The 19308-nt window shown below is 40.1% G+C and overlaps 1 long non-coding RNA gene across 1 annotated transcript; it reads left to right on the top strand.

The window, feature by feature from the left end:
* The first annotated feature begins 576 nt into the window (after positions 1-576).
* LOC137182434 (uncharacterized) lies at positions 577-16553 on the top strand. Its single transcript, XR_010928330.1, has 3 exons — positions 577-714; positions 799-853; positions 16456-16553. It is a non-coding gene; the product is annotated as an uncharacterized lncRNA (long non-coding RNA).
* Positions 16554-19308: the final 2755 nt, after the last annotated feature.

Raw genomic sequence — 19308 nt, 5'->3', positions numbered from 1 at the left:
AAAAAAGAAAAAAAATCTGCTGCAATGTATGCACTCTATGCATTGCCTCTGTGCACTGCCTGTTGGCATCTATGTCCTATTGGACTCAAACTTATCTTAACCCTGTTTGTGTTGTATCAGCTCTCAGGTGTATGTCACTTTGGATAGAAGCGTCTGCTAAATGAAATTGTAAATTGTAATTGTGGAATACAAGATACTGGATTGTAATAATTCATTTTGACCCACTGTATTAAATTCGCCCCAAACCCAAATTTTTTCAATGTCTCAAACATATAAGGGCATTCAATCTAATCAAATGCTCTCTGAGCAACGAGAGATAAAATGGCAGCTTGTGTGTCCTTTTCATTACCTGAATATAGCTTATGCAAAAGCAGATAAACATTACTGAATGAAATTCTATCAGGGATAAATCTAGTCTGATACAATTTTTGAGGTATGGCTACTCAATTTTGTGGCCAGAACTTTAATTATTACCTGATCACAATTTAATTTTAGAGGCAAGCAAATTTGCTTCTGTGATAGATAGGCTTATAATGCCACCATCTCAGTTTTCTCCCTCCATGGAAGCTCCTCCTCCCTCTGCCTCTCACTGGCAGACACACACACCTGGAGACTATTGTCTCATTAAGAGCAGATATATAGAGGTAGCACACAGATCTCACTCTTGATGCATTTTGTCCCATGTGGCTGGGGAAGAGGCTAGTCTCCTGGAAGGTATGTTGTAAAGTTGACTTTGTTTAAACCTTGATGGAACACTTTTAAAGACTTTTACTGATCAGTTTTGCCTCTTTGCTACAGGCATTTTAAAGAACCTGTTGCCCAGGCCCTGCAGGCTGGATAACCTGCTTTGAAGGTATGACTGAGGTGTGCAGCCATCTGCCTTGACCGGTTAGGTTGACAAAGAAAGTGGGAGGGGGAAAGAAAGACACAGAAGCACAATAGCAACAATATTTTGAAATATAAACAAGTTTATATGACGTGATACCTGCCTATGGGTCCGCTGTCATAGAATCAAGGCGAAACAAGATATTTTTACTAAAAAGAATAGCAACACCTTTGGCCTTGTGAGTAAAAGGTGCTTGGAAAACCTGAGAAATCCAATTTGCTCTCAGTCTGCACTGTTCATTTACACTAATATGCATTTCCTTGAGAAAAATGTCTGGCTTCCATGATTTCAGATGCAAGAAAATGCAACACCTTTTAATTACATGGCTGAAACACTTCACATTCCATGAGACCAATGTTAGGATGCATTTTGTTGCAATCTGCAACCTCACTGTTAGATGCCACTAAATCCTAAACACTGCACCTTTCACTCAGAGATGAAGACAATCTAGCATCCACCCAAAATAGCAGAGTAAAACACAAAACATAAAAACCATATACTATGGTATACAATAGCACACTTTAACAAACCCATGAACATGCTCCCTACCCACCCCTCTGGGGTCTAATGGTATTCCCAATTTTTATATATCTTATTAAATTTGCTTTTTAAAGGCACTTGCCTATACAGTAATACTCAAGTGTTTCATATCAAAATTTTGAGAACAATCTCAGCTTTCTGAAATATGAGTCACAATTTTGACGTACAGCACTGTGTAAAGAGATCATGTGGCCCAAAATCTGAAAATTAGAAATTCTTCATATCTCATGTGAAAACATACCTTTACTCATGTGAACCAGTTGTTTTTGTGCTTGAAAGGGGTTTACCAAAGTCTTAGGCTCACAAAAGTAGTATTATATATGAATAAAATAATAGATAAATGTATGAAAAATGTCAATTAAATTTTGTCATCGTTTTTTGAATAGAAGTGCTGTCTGTCACTCTATCACCAAATGAGGGACTGAGATAACATGAACAAATAAGCATTACAGTTTCTATTTCAAACAAATTTTTATTCACACTTTCAAATTAAAAACACACAGATGTAAGGTATTTGTGCTGGTGGAGGCATTTATTCTGAGGATGACTGTGATGTGGAAGGCAGGAAGGAAGGAGGGGGTGGCCCTGGCACCTATGAATCCTCTCTGTAAAAAGAAAAACAAAACAAAACAATGAAGAACATTCATTATTGCTAAGATCATTCAAAAGGAAATAGGAAATAACTTTTACACAGAGCAAACCTTTACCAATGGACAGCAAATTTTGTCAAACAAAGTTTATGACTATTTTTACACAAATTAATTCTACGAATTGCTCATAGAAGCAGCATTTAGCCAAGATGGTCACATTTACCCACAAAGTTCAATATTACACTCACCCATCTGCAAATGGATCTCTTTTATGTTCGTATTGCTCTTCATCATGTGAATTAAAACACGGTGACTGTTGGGTGAGAGGCTGTGACGTGTGTGTCATCCTAACCTTGTCAATTGGTTAGTTTCAAAAGACAGACGCACAAGTCCACCAATCATGCACTGTGAGCCGGGCAAGCTGTCTTCTCAGCCTATTATCTCTGGCTGTGAGTCACATATGATCTCATGAGATGCATGGATTGGGGAGAGTCTACATATTCTGGAAATAATTAATGTGATAATAACTATATTTATTAATATAAACATTGTGCGGGATGCACTGCTGCATCCTACGCAATGTTTCTTGTGCATTTTGTGATTCCCCAAATGAAGCACAAATGTCCCTCTAAGCCTGGAACTGCTAAACCCAAGTCCAGTGAGTAGCTCCCAGAAGAACGGTATCTAACTAAAGAAAGAAGCTAGCTCAACTCCGCTGCCAATCATGGCTGATTGGAGTAAATGAAACAAATGGACAGTCTCACATAGAAAAAGAATCCTGTGGTTGCATAAAGTCAAACTGGACTATCTGAATGGCAAAAAGTCATGTCAAAATAGTATAATTGACCCTCTATATAAACACACAGAGTGGCATCAAAGTTCTTAGGACATGTTCTTTAAGTCATTGTTCACAAATGACATTGCCTCACCACGGTTAGTGAAAACCACTTTTCCTGAAAAGTGGGCCCAGGCAATGATGGTGCAGGGCTTGGCTCCCTCCAGGAGTGGCAATCACACCATCCAGTGTGCCAAATTGATAATCACTGAAGATTGGAAGTTGAATTCCGTTGGTTTACTTCCTTGAATTCCCCTTTCTGGACATAGTGATGGTCCAGTAACCATGAATGTTTTGTGCACGTAGTAGTTTGTGATTTTATTCTGCATTGCAATGATCCATACAATTAACCATCTGCAGTTAAATACCTCTGTGGTGCCATATGTAAAATAAAAGTAGAGCTTAAAATGTGGTCTAATATTTTGTATGTGTCAAGTTATGTTTTAAGAGTATGTGCAGCTTCCCCACTTGAAAGAGACTGATGCATCTACTTGAAGGTTTTTAAATGGATTCCACTCAATGACCATACAGCTTTTCCTTTCAGCGGTTTAGTTTTATAATTCGGTTATATAGTTCCATTAGTTCCATTAGTCAGTAAAAAATCTTTGAATACAAAAAAATTGAAAACAAAAAATATATATATATACATATGCTACTGCAAATGAATTTATAGTAGGCAACAAAAAATACATACGCATTTGTAAAAATTTGCAAGAAAACATTAAGCATCAGTCTCTTCTTTCACCGAATTTATACATTTTCTCACATTAAAAGTAAATAAAGCTAATGTCCACTGCTGTCATACTTCTGGCTTAACAACAATTTATTTTAAGTAGTATTAAATTATGCAGTCCCTTTTAAACAACCCTTTTTAAGCTATCATAAGCCCATTACATACTGTAGGTAAAAGCTGATGCAACTAACTACTATTCATGGTTGTATCATTCATTATCTCACCACATCTGTGATCAAAAGTAAACCAGAATGTACTTCAAATGCAGTTAACAATCAATACTTTTTATCATCACCATTCCCCATGCTTCTACTTGACAAGCATCACCAGATTCACAAATAGATTTACAACCAAAAGACAATAGAATATAGAAAATAGCCAACCCATCTTGCACACATGAACACTAAAGAGTTAAATTATCGAGCAACTCATAAATGGGCTACTGACCTCCATTGCATAAAGCTAGTGCAAAACCCAAACTGGTTTGGTAGCAGCACTGACCTTCACCAGGGAAACAGTCTCTGAAATGATTTTAAAGTTCAGCATCTTACTGGCTGCCTTTGTGGATGTATCAGTCCTCCACAGTCTTCCCGCAGATCACCATAAATTATTAACAACAACAACAACAACAACAATAATAATAATATTTTATTTGTATAGCACCTTTCATGCAAAGATAACATAACATAATGTTAAAAAACATTAACCATTATATGAGTAACGTTTACCTAAATTAAAAGCCAAATTAAAAAATTAGGTCTTTAAATTTCCCTGTAAAAATTCCAAGGGAATATGCTGTTCTACGATCCAGGGGGAGGGTGTTGGAGGGCCCACAGATTAGGGCCATAAAAACAGAAAACAGCCTCTCCAGATTTCTTGTGGGACACTGTACCACACCAAGATACCAAACCAGGGCAGTCAAGGAAATAAACCCAATTTGTGTTATACAGATTAAGTAGTTGGAAACTGGCAGCGGCAGTGTAGCAATCTGGGGAGCCAAAGTAATGAAATAGCTGTTTTCCTTGAGTGTTGATGCACATCAATGCAAGGAAATATAACAGTGACCCTCTGTTATAAATTTGTAGTCTCCAAGCTCAAGCCAAGATAACCCATCACTATGACATCATCAGGATTCAATTTTTCTGTTCAATTTTATTTATATAGTGCCAAATCACAACAAAAGTCATCTCAGGGCACTTTTCACATGGAGCAGGTCTAGACCATACTCTTTAATTTACAGAGAGAGAGACCCTACAATTCCCCCATGAGCAAGCACTTGGTGACAGCGGTAAGGAAAAACTCCCTTTTAATGGGAAGAAACCTCATACAGAACCTGGCTCTAGGTAGGCGGCCATCTGCTTTGACCGGTTGGGTTCAGAGAGAGAGAAGAGGGTGAGAGGTGGAGGGTGGCACAGAGAAGCAGAACAGCAACAACAACAACAACAGACACATGACTAGCAGCATCAAACAGCAACAGCTGGAGAAGGACAGAGGAAGGACGCCAAAACTTCAGCATGGTCCATGTGGTTTCCTGGGGATGAGAAAGCACAAAGAACTCCGGGGAAGAAGTCAAGTTAGTAACATGCATTAATGGTAAAAGGATACATACAGATGGAGAAGAGGAGAGAGGAGCTCAGTGCATCAATGGAAGTCCACCGGCAGTCTAGGCCTATAGCAGCATAACTAAGGGCTGGTCCAAGGCGAGCCTGGTCGGCCCTAACTATAAGCTTTATCAAAAAGGAAAGTTTTAAGCCTACTCTTAAACATAGAGAGGGTGTCTGCACCCCGGACCTAATCTGGAAGATGGTTCCAGGAGAGGAGCCTGATAGCTGAAGGCTCTGCCTCCCATTCTACTTTTGGCGACTTTAGCCTGCATTTTGGGAGTGCAGTGCTCTAGTGGGGAAATAGAGTACTATGAGCTCTTTAAGATATAATGGTGCCTGACCGTTAAGGGCTTTGTAGGTGAGGAGAAGGATTTTGAATTCTATTCTTGATTTTACTGGAAGCCAATGCAGCAAAGCTAAGATGGGGGAAATATGATCTCTTTCTCTAGTTTTAGTCAGCACACGTGCAGCTGCATTCTGAACCAGCTGGAGAGTCTTTAGAGACTTGTTAGGGCAGCCTGATAATAATGAGTTGCAGTAATCCAGCCTAGAAGTAATAAATGCATGGACTATTTTTTCTGCATCTTGTTGAGACAGGATGTGCCTGATTTTTGCAATATTACGTAAGTGAAAAAAGGCAGTCCTTGAAATTTGTTTTATGTAGGAGTTGAAGGACATATCCTGATCAAAAAGAACTCCCAGATTCCTTGCGGTGCAGCTGGAGGCCAGGGTAATGCCATCTAGATTAGCTAAATCATTAGATAATGTGTTTCTAAGGTGTTTAGGGCCAAGCACAATAACTTCAGTTTTGTCTGAGTTTAGTAGCAGAAAATTGCAGGTCATCCAGGTCTTTATGTCCTTATGGCATGCTTGGAGTCTAGTTAGCTGATTGGTTTCATCAGGCTTCATTGATAAATATCATCTGCATAGCAATGAAAATTTATGGAGTGTTTACGGATAATATCACCTAAAGGAAGCATATACAAAGTGAATAGTATTGGTCCAAGAACAGAACCTTGTGGAACTCCGTGTCTAACTTTTGCTTTCATGGAGGATTCATCATTAACATGTACAAACTGAAAACGATCTGATAAATAGGACTTAAACCAGCTTAATGCAGTTCCTTTAATGCCAATTAAATGTTCTAGTCTGTGTAATAGGATTTGATGATCAATTGTGTCAAATGCGGCACTAAGATCTAACAAGACAAGTACAGAGATAAGTCCTTTGTCTGACGCAGTCAGGAGGTCATTTGTGACCTTCACCAGTGCTGTCTCTGTGCTATGATGCGCTCTAAATCCTGACTGAAAATCCTCAAATAAACTATTGTTATCTAGAAAGTTACACAACTGATTGGCAACTGCTTTCTCAAGGATCTTAGAGAGGAAGGGAAGGTTAGATATTGGTCTATAGTTGGCTAAGACGCCTTAGTCGAGAGTAGACTTCTTAAGAACAGGTTTAATTACAGCTACTTTAAAGGACTGTGGTACATAGCCTGTTACTAAAGACAGATTGATCATATTTAGTATGGAAGTGCTAATTAAGGGTAAGACTTCCTTAAGCAGCCTAGTTGGGATGGTGTCTAAGAGACAGGTTGAAGGTTTGGATGAAGAAATTGTTGAAGTTAGTTCAGGAAGGTCAACCGGAGAAAAACAGTCCAAATGTATGTCAGGTTTCACGGCTGCCTCTTGGGTTCTTGAGTTTGTGGATAAATCAGTGCCTGTTGAGGGCAGAGACTGTTGAATTTTGTCTCTAATTGTTAAAATTTTATCATTAAAGAAGCTCATGAAGTCATTACTACAGAGAGCCATTGGAATACATGGATTAATAGAGTTATGACTCTTTGTCAGCTTGGCCAAAGTGCTGAAAAGAAGCCTAGGGCTATTTTTATTCTCCTCAATTAATGGAGTAATAGGTGGCTCTGGTATTACAGAGAGCCTTCCTATGTTTTAAGACTATCTTGCCAGACTGAGCGAGATTCTTCCACTTTGGTGGAACGCCAAATCCTTTCCAATTTTTGTGATGTTTGCTTTAATTTGCGGGTTTGGGAGTTATACCATGGAGCTAACCTCTTATGTTTTATTATTTTCCTTTTTAAGGGGGCGCTGGAGTTGAGTGTTATTTGCAATGAGCCTGCAGCACTGTCAACAAGATTATCAATTTGGGAGGGACTAAAATTAGCATAGTGTTGGGCCTCAAACCATGAGGTCACACAGAGAGGGCCTACATGTAACCTGTCAGGCCTGACCACGAGGTGCTTGTTCCTTTGTTTCCCCCGAGACAAAGGAATAGCGCCAAAATGCTGCTGACAGACAATGGGAGTCCATTGCAAACTCCATTTCCAAGGATGCTTTGCGATTTTCACACCTCAGCAGGGAACAGTCAACATACAGTCTCATTGGCGGAGACGCTCCTGCACAGCGGAGCGTCCTGATGACGCAGCCATGACATCACCGCCCCTTTAAAAACTGAACGTGCCCTGAAGCACACGCCTTTCCCATGTCACTGAGCTAGGGGTAACTCCTGTTCCTCTGTGAGTCAGCTGACTAAAGGGGGTACCCCACGCACGTGTTTTCCCCTCATCGAAGACTCCCCTCGCCGGATGAGACGAGACTTCACCCGTGTTCACCCGAACACATTCCCGGATCCGAGAGAGACCGCTGCTGCAACCAGCATCCTCAAATTCCCTCGAGAGGGAAGAGAAGAAACTTCTTCACCGAGTCGACTCTGCTGTTCTCTCCGCCACGCCGCTGAGAGCCAGCTGCCGTGCTTTTCGCCGACCATGCGAGAACGGCCACTGTCTGCATCCGAGCCCAGGACAAAGCCCGACATAAAGACGGACTACACACACACCCTGCTCGCTTTCTGAAGGGACCAAGTAAAAGGCATAAGTCTGAGCAGAGGCAGTGTTAGTTGTGTGTTCCTATCAGCATCAGTTGCTGTTGTTTAGCATTTAGCTTTTAGCTTTGCTATTGTTTTGTTGTGCTGTTGACGGACCGCCGAGTCCATTTTTCTCTGTTTACTCTTAGGAGTATTTTAAGTTTGCTGCCTGTTTAGTTGTGTTCACCACGCTAGACTGTTTCGTGTTTGTCCCGCTTGGGACTACTGCTGTGTTTGTGCCATCGTGAGGGAGAAAGTAAGTTGCTTTGTCGGTCAGAAACCAGACAACGTGCGTTACAGACTGTCAGTCGTACACACGCTGTCTGTGGACAAAGGAACCGCTTCTCTTCCTCTCCCGATCGCTTTCTCTCCTTCTTCCCTCTCTTCTGACTAACACATACACGCGCGCGCACACACATACACGCATCGACATCTTCTTGCACATCTGATGGTCAGATAATGTCGGACAAAGCTTCGCTTTGTCTTTCCTTATCCGCCATTAGACACGTGTGTTTTTCACAGAAGTGGGTGAGTGCAAGACGCCGACCACCAGACGGCGCCATCTTGCTTCTGTCTAACCAAGACACCGCCATATTTCTGCCATCCGGTTCTCATGCGACGTGACTTCCTCCCATAGTCACGTCCGCGTCGCAGACCGACGACGTCAGCACATCAGGCCCCGTCGCCATCTTGACACACACACACGCTCACACACGCACGCACACACACACATGCATTCCCCTGCGTGTGTTCAACCCTTTACATAGCTGTTGTGTTTTGTTTGGTATGATTAGATTTTAGAATAGTTGTTTATTGAATGAAGCATTTGTTAACTTTGTTAATTTTGCTAAGTTTAATAAACACTGTTATATCTTTAAAGAGAAGTTCTTCTGTCATTATTGTGTGTAACATTGTGAAAAGTGGCTGATTGAAGGAGTCAGAGCTCGAATTCACCCTTCTTTGTTCACCCTTGAGTGTTGATATCTCTCAGATATTAACATCCTAGGTGAACTCCCATTTATGAGACTACCTGGTTTGGTTATTGGTCCCGGTTTCCGGGTGGTGCCACGTATTTGTTAATTCATTTTAATAATTCTATTAATTGTTATAATTAGTTAATTATCTTTGATAATTGATAATTATTGCAAACAATCAACTGTGTTCCTCACAGATCCAACAGTTGATGCCCGAATTATTGATTAAGGTTAACAATATCTGAATTATTGCTAATAATCAAACGCACTACTGCCCGTCCCAACAGTGGCCATAGAATATCTGCTGAGATTGTGTTGTACTCTTTGTCTTGCTTCCCTCACTGTCATTTGTTGAACAAGAACATGGTATATCACAGTTGCTCGAATTTGATCTGAAATTACTGTTCTTGGTCTTGCCCTTCCTTGTCCTCATCTTCTTTCTCCTTGTCCACCACCTCTTACACACACTCTTTCTCCTCTGCCTCTCAGATTGTTTCCATCCATTGTTGGTATCAACCTTCAACTCACCTGTGCCGCCTGTGCATTCTGAACCGACTTATATTGGTTTCATGACATCATTAGCAATAAGTGTGAACAATTTAGAGTTGTAGTGTCTAAGCTATGATTCATTTATCATGATTCATGATATCATTTGTGCTGTAATTGTGGACATCTGCCACCTGTGGTTACCATTATGCATCAGAAGTGTCACAATGTAAAATGTGTTTTAGTGAGTGAGAATTTTTTTAGAGTTTTGCAAAAAGAGTAAATGAGATCTGCAAATTGTTTCATACTAGGTGAAAGGTTCTGCCAAAAGATTGATCGATTCAATAAATGAGTTCAGGCCACTGAGCATTTGGTTTGAAGAATGGGGTTTCGTGTTATAGCAGTTCAGAAAAACTGAAAAATTAGTAAAGCAATTTGAATATGTTCAACAGCAGAACAATGGTGCTTTAAGAAAATATAACCTGCACCATCGTTCTTTTGGTGGTTTCTATAATATTTTGTATAGTTGCCTAGTTGGTATATGTGTGGGGATGAGTGTGATTGACGAAATGAGTAAGACAGCCTGCCTTCATCATTAGCATGATCAAAATACAGAAGTTCAGGTGCAGTTTTCAAACACCTGCAGCCATTTACAGTTATTGCTGCTTTCTCATCTGCAGGAAACCCCATAAACCGTGCCGGCGTGGGGATGTCCTCCTTTTGTCCTCCTTCTGTCCTTCTCCAGCTGTTCCTGCTGTTGTTGCTGTTTGTTGTTGCTAGTCATGTATCTATTGTTATTGTTGTTGTTGTTGTTGCTGTTGTTGTTCTGCTTCTCTGTGTCCCAAACCCCCCACCCCCTTCTCTCTCTCTCAATCCAACTGGTCAAAGCAGATGGCTGCCCACCTAGAGCCGGGTTCTGCTTGAGGTTTCTTCCCATTAAAAGGGAGTTTTTCCTTACTGCTGTCGCCAAGTGCTTGTTCATGGGGGAATTGTTGGGTCTCTCTCTCTGTAAATTAAAGACTATGGTCTAGACCTGCTCTATGTGAAAAGTGCCCTGAGATGACTTTTGTTGTGATTTGGCGCTATATAAATAAAATTGAATTGAATTGTTAACCGAAAAAGATGCAAAACAACTGCAATTAATATAGACATATCTATCTCCAAATGCTAACTCTATCTCTAAATTCCATTTCATGTGAGCTGAATGAGATGAACAGGCAGGTCTGGATGAATGCTGAAGCTGTTAAAAAGCCTTTAGAAACCTTTTTCTCCTGTGAGGGTGTGGTACATCACCTTATACACACACACACACACACACACACACACACACACACACACACACACACTCTCTTGTTTCAGTGATGGAAGGTAGGAAGCCATCATTGATGACTCTCTAAATGCTGATCATTAGAGTTCCCATAATATAGTTTGATGCAGACAGTAATTGATAGCAGCTGACATGATGTGGATTGTGTAAGATGTAATGGAATATAACTTTTTAGAGTGAGAGTTTTAGAGTCATCTGTCTTAGATTTACTCTTTCTCTCTCTGACCGCCATCAGCTCCTCTTTCTCTCTCTCTCTTTTTCAGTCTTTTGTTAGGTAAATGAGGAGAGGTTGACCCCATTCTCATTTTGCAGCCACCTGCTGGCTGATGGAAGACAGAAAGAAATGACGGGCTGAATGAATGAATGAGACAGAGGGAGAGAGCCAATGAATAGTTTTTTTTTTCTACTCAACAATGCCTGACTTCTGAATTTGCAGTGTATGACATTTTTGGTGGTACCTTTGGTTGTAATGTGTCTGGTATTTGTGTGTGCGCTAATATTGCAATTTTCTCTGTATTCTTTGGTTTGAATACTGGTTGCCAGTTCATTGCCAGTTTCTATTCCTATCCTCTCATGGAGACCGAACTTAACTCCACACAATCCTCGTTGACTCATACAGTTGTAAATCTTTCCCTTTGCAACCAGAAATTTGCACTTGAACAGCAGTTTCATTTTGACATGATAGGCTGATGGTAATTTGCTGTTTCACCACGTGCCTTCAGAACAGCTTCAGGTCTCCTTGTCATATATTCTTTAAGGAACTCTACTGGGGGGATGAACAGCATTCCTCTAAAACATATTCCCTCACTTTCTGTTTTGATGATGGTGGCTCAGAGTGCTGGCTACATGGCAAGATGTACCAGCAGTGTCTTGATGTATCTGTTTGTATCAGGATACATGTAAACTGTCCTATTTTCCAACCCAACTCTCCACAAAAGCAGCCATTTTATCACATTTATCAAATCAACACATGCCAGCTATCATACCTTTACTACTTCTGTCTATATTGTGTTTGGTGGGCATGTGATATGCCTGTATATGTTGTACTTAACACCCACTCCAAAATCTCCCATAGGTGTTTAACTGGGCTGAGACATGGTGATTGCAAAAGGCTATAGCATATGTTTGACATAATTTTCAGTGAGCCCTTGTGCCCTATATGGAAGCATACTCTTTCCACAGGTTTTCCCTTCCTTTTGCCACACATCTGCAGGTCTTAACTGCCATTCCTCATGTCTTTTCATTTTCTCATATCTCAAATCTTCTTTTATTTACTTTTCATTGGTTCAACACCTGAATGCACTTCATGGACATTGATCTTGACCCGATGTGATGGACATGAAGCAATAGTTAGATGCTGTTCCCAAAAGGGAACTCCTTTCGCCATCCTCCATATGGTCAAAATGGGAGACACTGGTGAACCCATGGTGCAACCACTTTTCTGTCATTGTTATTGAAGTAGTTGATGTTTAAGCCAAGCCAAGCATGATTATCTCAGAAATCAAGTCTTTCTCTCTCGACCTGATCTTGTGAAGGCCATACATGCCTTTATATCATCTTGGTTGGACTATTGTAATTCATTGTATTCAGGGTTAAGCCGAAAAACAATCTCACGCCTTCAGCTAGTGCAAAACGGAGCTGTGCGGCTTTTATCAAATACAAGAGGACAAGATCATATCACTCCTGTTTTAACCTTTCTTCACTGGTTACCAGCCAATTTTATAATTAGGGCCCGAACCTAAAGGGCGAAGGCCGTCTTGTGTTTTGTGTGTTTGTTTGTTTCTTTCTTTCTTTCGTTCTTTATTATTCTGCTACTTAAACCCTAAATTTTACTCCCTAAACATGCTCAGAAACTCACCAAATTTGGCACACACATCAGGTGCGATAAAAAATTTGATAAAATGTAAAAAATTAACCCCCAAAGTGACAAAATGTGCTCTCTAGTGCCACCTATGTAACTAAAATGGACGCCACGGCCCGTAGGAATGTCATAGAGAGATCAAACTAAAACTCAATTATTCATCTCATCAAGACCTACAAATCATACACTGACACCCCTGACCTAAATCCAACAGGAAGTCTGCAATTAGCCTGTCAATGTAAGACTTTGCCTCAATTTTGGCCTCTGAACAAACACTATCTCCTCAGAGGGCGTTAATGGTATCAGCTTCAAATTTTAATACATGACTTATGACACTGTGCTGAAAAAAGCTGTTAAAAACTCGAGCGGTTTGGATTTTATAAGCCCTGAAAGTTGCAGTGCCACATCACATCACATGTACCCCTTTCAATGTAAATGAATGGAGGAGGCATGGACTTTGTGTCAAACAAAGGCTTCTGACATCTAAACTATAAGTCTGACCACTTTCAAACCTGTATCAATGGATTCCCCACGAAATTTCCTACCAAAAAATGTGATTTTTAGTGTAAGATTTGGCCAAAGTCATGGGATTTATGAGGAGATTTCACAAGAGGAGTGACATTCTCCTCTCCAACTGAGAGGGAGAGAGAGAAAATAGGAGGTGGGGTGGGTGCGGAGGTTGAATGGAGCTCATTTTTGTAGGATACAGCAGAAAGGTCTATATACATACAGTACATTATATACAAACTTTGTATGAAGTTTGGTGTTATTATCATTTATTTTACAATAATTATAGGTCTTATATGTATAATTCAGTAGTGGGGATGACCTATGAGGGGAAGGGAAAAAATGGAGTGAGAGTGACAGTTTAGTGATAAAGTGCTGCAGAAAAATAAAATCAAAACTAAATTTTTAGCTCTGTACTGCAGTTTTTCCTTTATTAGGGCCCAAGCACCTAGTTCACTCACACTCTCCATTCAAATATATTATTTTTCTGTGTCCAGCTGCAGTTACTTATTGTTTCTACACACCTGACAGTACACATTTCAATCAAACCTTGACCAGGTCATGTGGGTTAAAAGTCTTTACTTTTCTAAAATTAGACTTGATGAAAATTAGGTAATTAATTTGTTTTACACACAAACTCATCAAGAGTTCTCAATTTACTAATTGAAATGCAAGTGAATGGGCCCAAAACTTGCATCATTTTGATGACACAGGTGTGAGCAAGACAGCCATGTCTCACCCTGCAGAAAATTCTCATCCTCACACCGTTGAGATTTGATGTTTTGGCATGACAGAGGAAGTTGCTATAACTTTATTGTAAATGGTCCAGTCTGCACCAAACCTCTCCCGGCCTGAACACGTCTACATGACATTATTCCATCAGTGATGCAAACCGGCTGAATAGCGCCTCCTTCGAAATTTCAGCAAAGCAGCCCCAGCAGCGGCCAAAACAGTGGACAAAGGAAGTGATGTGTATCTTCTTGCACTGTCTGAAAACAGCCTGGGTCTGAAGACATCTACATGCCCATAACAGAAGCCCTACACTGCGGCCTGACGTGAACAGAGGCGCGAGGGCCCATTCAACGCTGCTTGCAGCTTTAATTGATTTTAAGATTTTACTGATTACCTTTAAAGCACTTCATGGATTAGTGCCCAGCTACATTGCTGAGTTATTACTCCCTACAAGCCAGAGCACAGCCTCAGATCTTCAGGCAGGGTTCTTTTGGCTGTTCCTAAGTCATGGCTCAAGACTAAAGGTGACCGGGCTTTTGCATTCAAGGCCCCTCAACTCTGGAACTGCCTGCCTGAAAATCTGAGGCTGCAGAATCAGTGACATCTTTTAAATCACTTCTCAAAAATGTTTATTTAATTGATACCACAGTGCTTTATTTCTAACATGTCTTATCTGTTTTATTCCTACTGTTGTTATTGTTTTTATTTTATGATCATTATTTTTAATCTTACACCGGGGGTATTTTATTCAGTCGTATTTGATTTTATTTACTGCTTAATTGTAGTACATGTTTTAACCATGAAAGCACTTTCCAATCTCACTTCTATTTTGAAAAGTGCTATATAAATAAAGTTTATTATTATTATTATTATTATTATTATTATTATTATTATTATTATTATTATTATTTCTATTATTATTATTGTATTCTATGGTCCTCACTATCTCAGTGGTCAGTATACATATGTGAAAGGAAAAGAACACCTTATTTTCATCTATGTCTAGTTTTACCTTTTAAACCTGGAGTCCCTGGAGTTTTGGATGTGGTTTGAAATGTTGTCAATAAAAGGAGCTAAAATAGTTTTTAGGTGTTTTTGGCAATGGTGTATGTCAGGTATGATGCTGCTAATGATAGGCCCGAGTTAGGTATGTTGTGTATCTTAGGGAGTCTGTATCAGCATGGGTAGACTTCCCTGGGATAGATGCATTTTCTCCATCTGCTGTTACCATCCATCCGTATATTTTCTCTACCTGCTTTATCCTGTGTATGTTCACATAGGACTGGAGCTTGTCCAAAAGCACAGTGAGAGGCAAACTGCAAGCTGGACAGACTGCCAGTCTATCAATTTGACAAACATGAGCAGTAAACCAATAACACTTACTGTCTATGCCTATGGGCAATTAAGGGTGCTTTTACACCTCATTGGTGCGGTACACATTGGTTCAGCCTGTCGAGGCTAGTGTGAACATTGTCATTCCTCATTAAAAAGTGAGTGTAACATAGCGACCACACAGCAACACCCCACCCCATTCTATTTAGATGCATGACATCTTGTTTTCATCCTATGTTTTCATACTTTTTATGTATCATTATTTATGACATATAGTCCTCATGATAAAACACATTCAAAAACAAAAGCAGAAACATCAAAGAAATACACTCTGAATCGAAAACATTGCAGCAGTGCAGGTGGTGACTGACATGTTTTCCTTTCTGGGCTGACCAGGGGAATGTGCTCGCTGCTGTGATCAATGCACACGACAAACTTGTATATATGACCTGATTCAGCTCCTTTGCTGATGATACCAGCTCTCGTCACCAGCCCTCGTTCTCCTGTTCATGCTGAAGTGCTACCCATGTGCCAAAGAATACCAAAAAAACCGCTTGGGGGCTTCGGGGCTTGCCAGATTCAATCATGTACCAGAGTATGACAGTACATTTAGTGCTTGTTAGCCTGCGGATACTATTACTGGCTGCCTGCTGAGTTTATTTCTGTGTCACTGTTACTGTAAGAAGTGAGTTTTTGTCGATTGACTGTAAAAGTAATATATGGGCAGCATCAAGTCAATTATCACAACAAGTGACTAGCTTGTACTAGCATGCTACTGATTAGCTCGCTAGCCACAGTATCTCACTAGTCAGCCCTGCAAGTAGTACCTACCTGTCCAAAATTAACTTTTGAATGAAAGTTTGATGAAAAAAAATCCTCCAGCCAAGCATATTTTTTAGCAGCCAAAATAATAAGTTGCCTTTTTGTGTCACATATACATTAATTTCAGTATGTTTCATTGAGATAATAAGGTATTATGCTGAACACAAACTTAAAGAAGAGGCCAGAGCAAAATTTCCATAAAATAAATCAGTAAACATGCATTATCAAAGCATGTTAGTACAGTCCAATATTTTATGTTCACCAATGTGGTACACAATGTTGTATGAAGAGATTTTGTTTTTGGTATAAAGTAAAAAGATGTCAGACAGTTTTTTATGTCTTACAGGTGAATCAGGGAAGTTAGCCAACAAAAACAAACATCTGCAGGGATTAAAGTTCTCCATTGCTACAACTGATTTACATCATTTGGGCTAAAGAGAGAGAGAGAGGTAACTTCCCATTCATTCTCTATCTTGTTTGTGGACTTCAATGGTGTGGTGTGGACAACATGTGTGTGCATGACACAGACCAGAGCGGAATATCAAAACACAGAGCATCGCTTAACTTTAGCTCAACTTTAGAATAGTTCCAAGTAACAGACCAAACATTTGAATTCCACATGATGGAATAACAACGGTGAGATTCATATTATTGTTGTTGAATGTTGAATCAGTGAAAATGAGTTAGATGCACATAAAAAACACATACAGTTGAAGTCGGAAGTTTACATACACTTTAACCAAATACATTGAAACTAAATTTTTCACTGACCTTTGATCATAGTTAACATTCCCTGTCTTAGGTCAGTTACGATCACTGCTTTATTTTAAGAATGTGAAATGTCAGAATAATAGTAGAGAGAAATTATTTCAGCTTTTATTTCTTTTATCACATCCCCTTTAGGATCAGGTGTTCACATACACTTAGTATTTGGTAGCATTGCCTTTAAACTTGTTCAACTTGGGTCAAACATTTTGGGTAGCCTTCCACAAGCTTCTTACAATAACTTGCTGGAATTTTGGCCCATTCCTCTTGACAGAACTGGTGTAACTGAGTCAGATTTGTAGGCTTCCTTGCACGCACACGCTTTTTCAGTTCTGCCCACAAATTTTCTATTGGATTGAGGTCAAGGCTTTGTGATGGCCACTTTAGTATCTTGACTTTGTTGTCATTAAGCCCTTTTGCCACAACTTTGGAAGTGTGCTTGGGGTCATTGTCCATTTGGAAGACCCATTTGCAACCAAGCTTTAACTTCCTGGCTAATGTCCTGAGATGTTGCGTCAATATATCCATTCAATTGTCCTTCCTCATGATGCCATCTGTTTTGTGAAGTGCACCAGTCCCTCCTACAGCAAGCCACCCCTACAACATGATGCTGCCACTCTCGTGCCTCAATGGCCGGGATGATGTTCTTTGGCTTGTGAGCGTCCCTCTTTTTCCTCCAAACATAAAGATGGTCATTATGGCCAAACTTCATGTTTTGGTTCATCAGACCAGAGGACATTTCTCCAAAAAGTAAGATCTTTGTCCCCATGTGCAGTTGCACACTGTAGTCTGGATTCTTTTATGGCAGTTTTGAAGCAGCGGCTTCTTCCTTGCTGTGCGTTTTTTCAGGTTATATAGGATATAGGACTTGTTTTTACTGTGGATATAGATACTTTTGTTCCTGTTTCCTCCATCATCTTCACAAGGTCCTTTGCTGCTGTTCTGGGATTGATTTGCACTTTTCACACCAAAGTATGTTCATCTTTAGGAGACAGAACACATCTCCTTCCTAAGCGGTATGATGGTCCCATGGTGTTTATACTTGCGTACTATTGTTTGTACAGATAAACGTGGTACCCTCAGGCATGGTACCTTCAGGAAATTGCTCTCAAGGATGAACCAGATTTGTGGAGGTCCCCCATTTTTTTTCTGAGGTCTAGGATATCAAGAAAAGAGGCACTGAGTTTGAAGGTAGGCCTTAAAATACATCCACACACAATTAGCCTCAGAAGCTTCTAAAGTCATGACACAATTTTTTCCTAGCTGTTTAAAGGCACAGTCAACTTGTATATGTAATGTGCTTGTTTATGTAGTGCATGTAAACTTCTGACCCACTGGAACTGTGATATAGTAAATTATAAGTGAAATAATGTATCTGCAAACAATTGTTTATTGAAAAAATTACTTGTGTCATGCACAAAGTAACCAACTAGCCAAACCTATAGTTTAACATGAAATCTGTGGAGTGGTTAAAGAATGATTTTAATGATTTCAACCTAAGTGTATGTAAACTTCCGACTTCAACTGTACGTGTATCTACGCTGTTTAGGGACAAACGTGTAATTTCCTCTGAGCCATCATGCCAGATATTTTATAACATGACTACTTTGGTACAAACACGTACCCACCAGTGTGGTGGATAGCCTTCAGAGATTTACTCGCCAAATGGAAAGTCTACCCGCAGTTGGTGCTTGGCAGGTGTTAATTTTGGACCCTGCCTCCACACCATATTTTAATGTATTTTGCATTAGCGAAAGTTCAGTCAGGAAGACTATCTTTTGCATGCTCAGGTTGTTAGTATTATTTCTCAAACCATCTGTCATTCCCATCCCTAATGCATGCTCACTTATAAATCCTTGCTGTCATTCCACTGGGTGTCAATTAAGACATCAGCTTTTCACATCAGCTGATCACATCTAACCAATAGCACGGTGACACACCTTTATTTGTCAGCCTGTCATATTGCAGCTGTCTTTAAAAATAATAAATTTCCTTCTCTGCCTTAGTGCTTTCATGCTGCCATTTTGTGCACCCCACCACCTCCCCATCAGTGCCCAGTCTTCACAGATTTGTCAGTGCATCGCCTCATCAACCTCATCAGCCCCAGCAGAAGTCATCAGCCACCACCACCACCAGTGTCTGGACTCCATGGGGGGATCTATCTTGCTGCTGCTCAGGACTGACGTTCTACGATTCAAAATCTCCCTGTAGAGTCTAAGTGCCAAAGACTTTTGTCAACACTTAATCAGTAATATCATCTGTATAATAAACAATTATTTTGCTTTATTCACTTGTCTCTCCTGATTGAACCGTCATATGACAGACTTTGAATGACCCAGATAGTTTTAATACCTGGGACTCCTCACCTGTCAGTAGAAGTGATCCTTCTGGAGCAGTATAACATCTTTAAGACTAAAACCAAAAATCCACTTCT

This window comes from Thunnus thynnus, chromosome 5 (genome assembly GCF_963924715.1).
Source record: "Thunnus thynnus chromosome 5, fThuThy2.1, whole genome shotgun sequence".
Lineage (NCBI taxonomy): Eukaryota > Metazoa > Chordata > Actinopteri > Scombriformes > Scombridae > Thunnus > Thunnus thynnus.
Note: the sequence above shows the minus strand (reverse complement) of the source record. Positions and strands in the feature narration are given on the sequence as shown.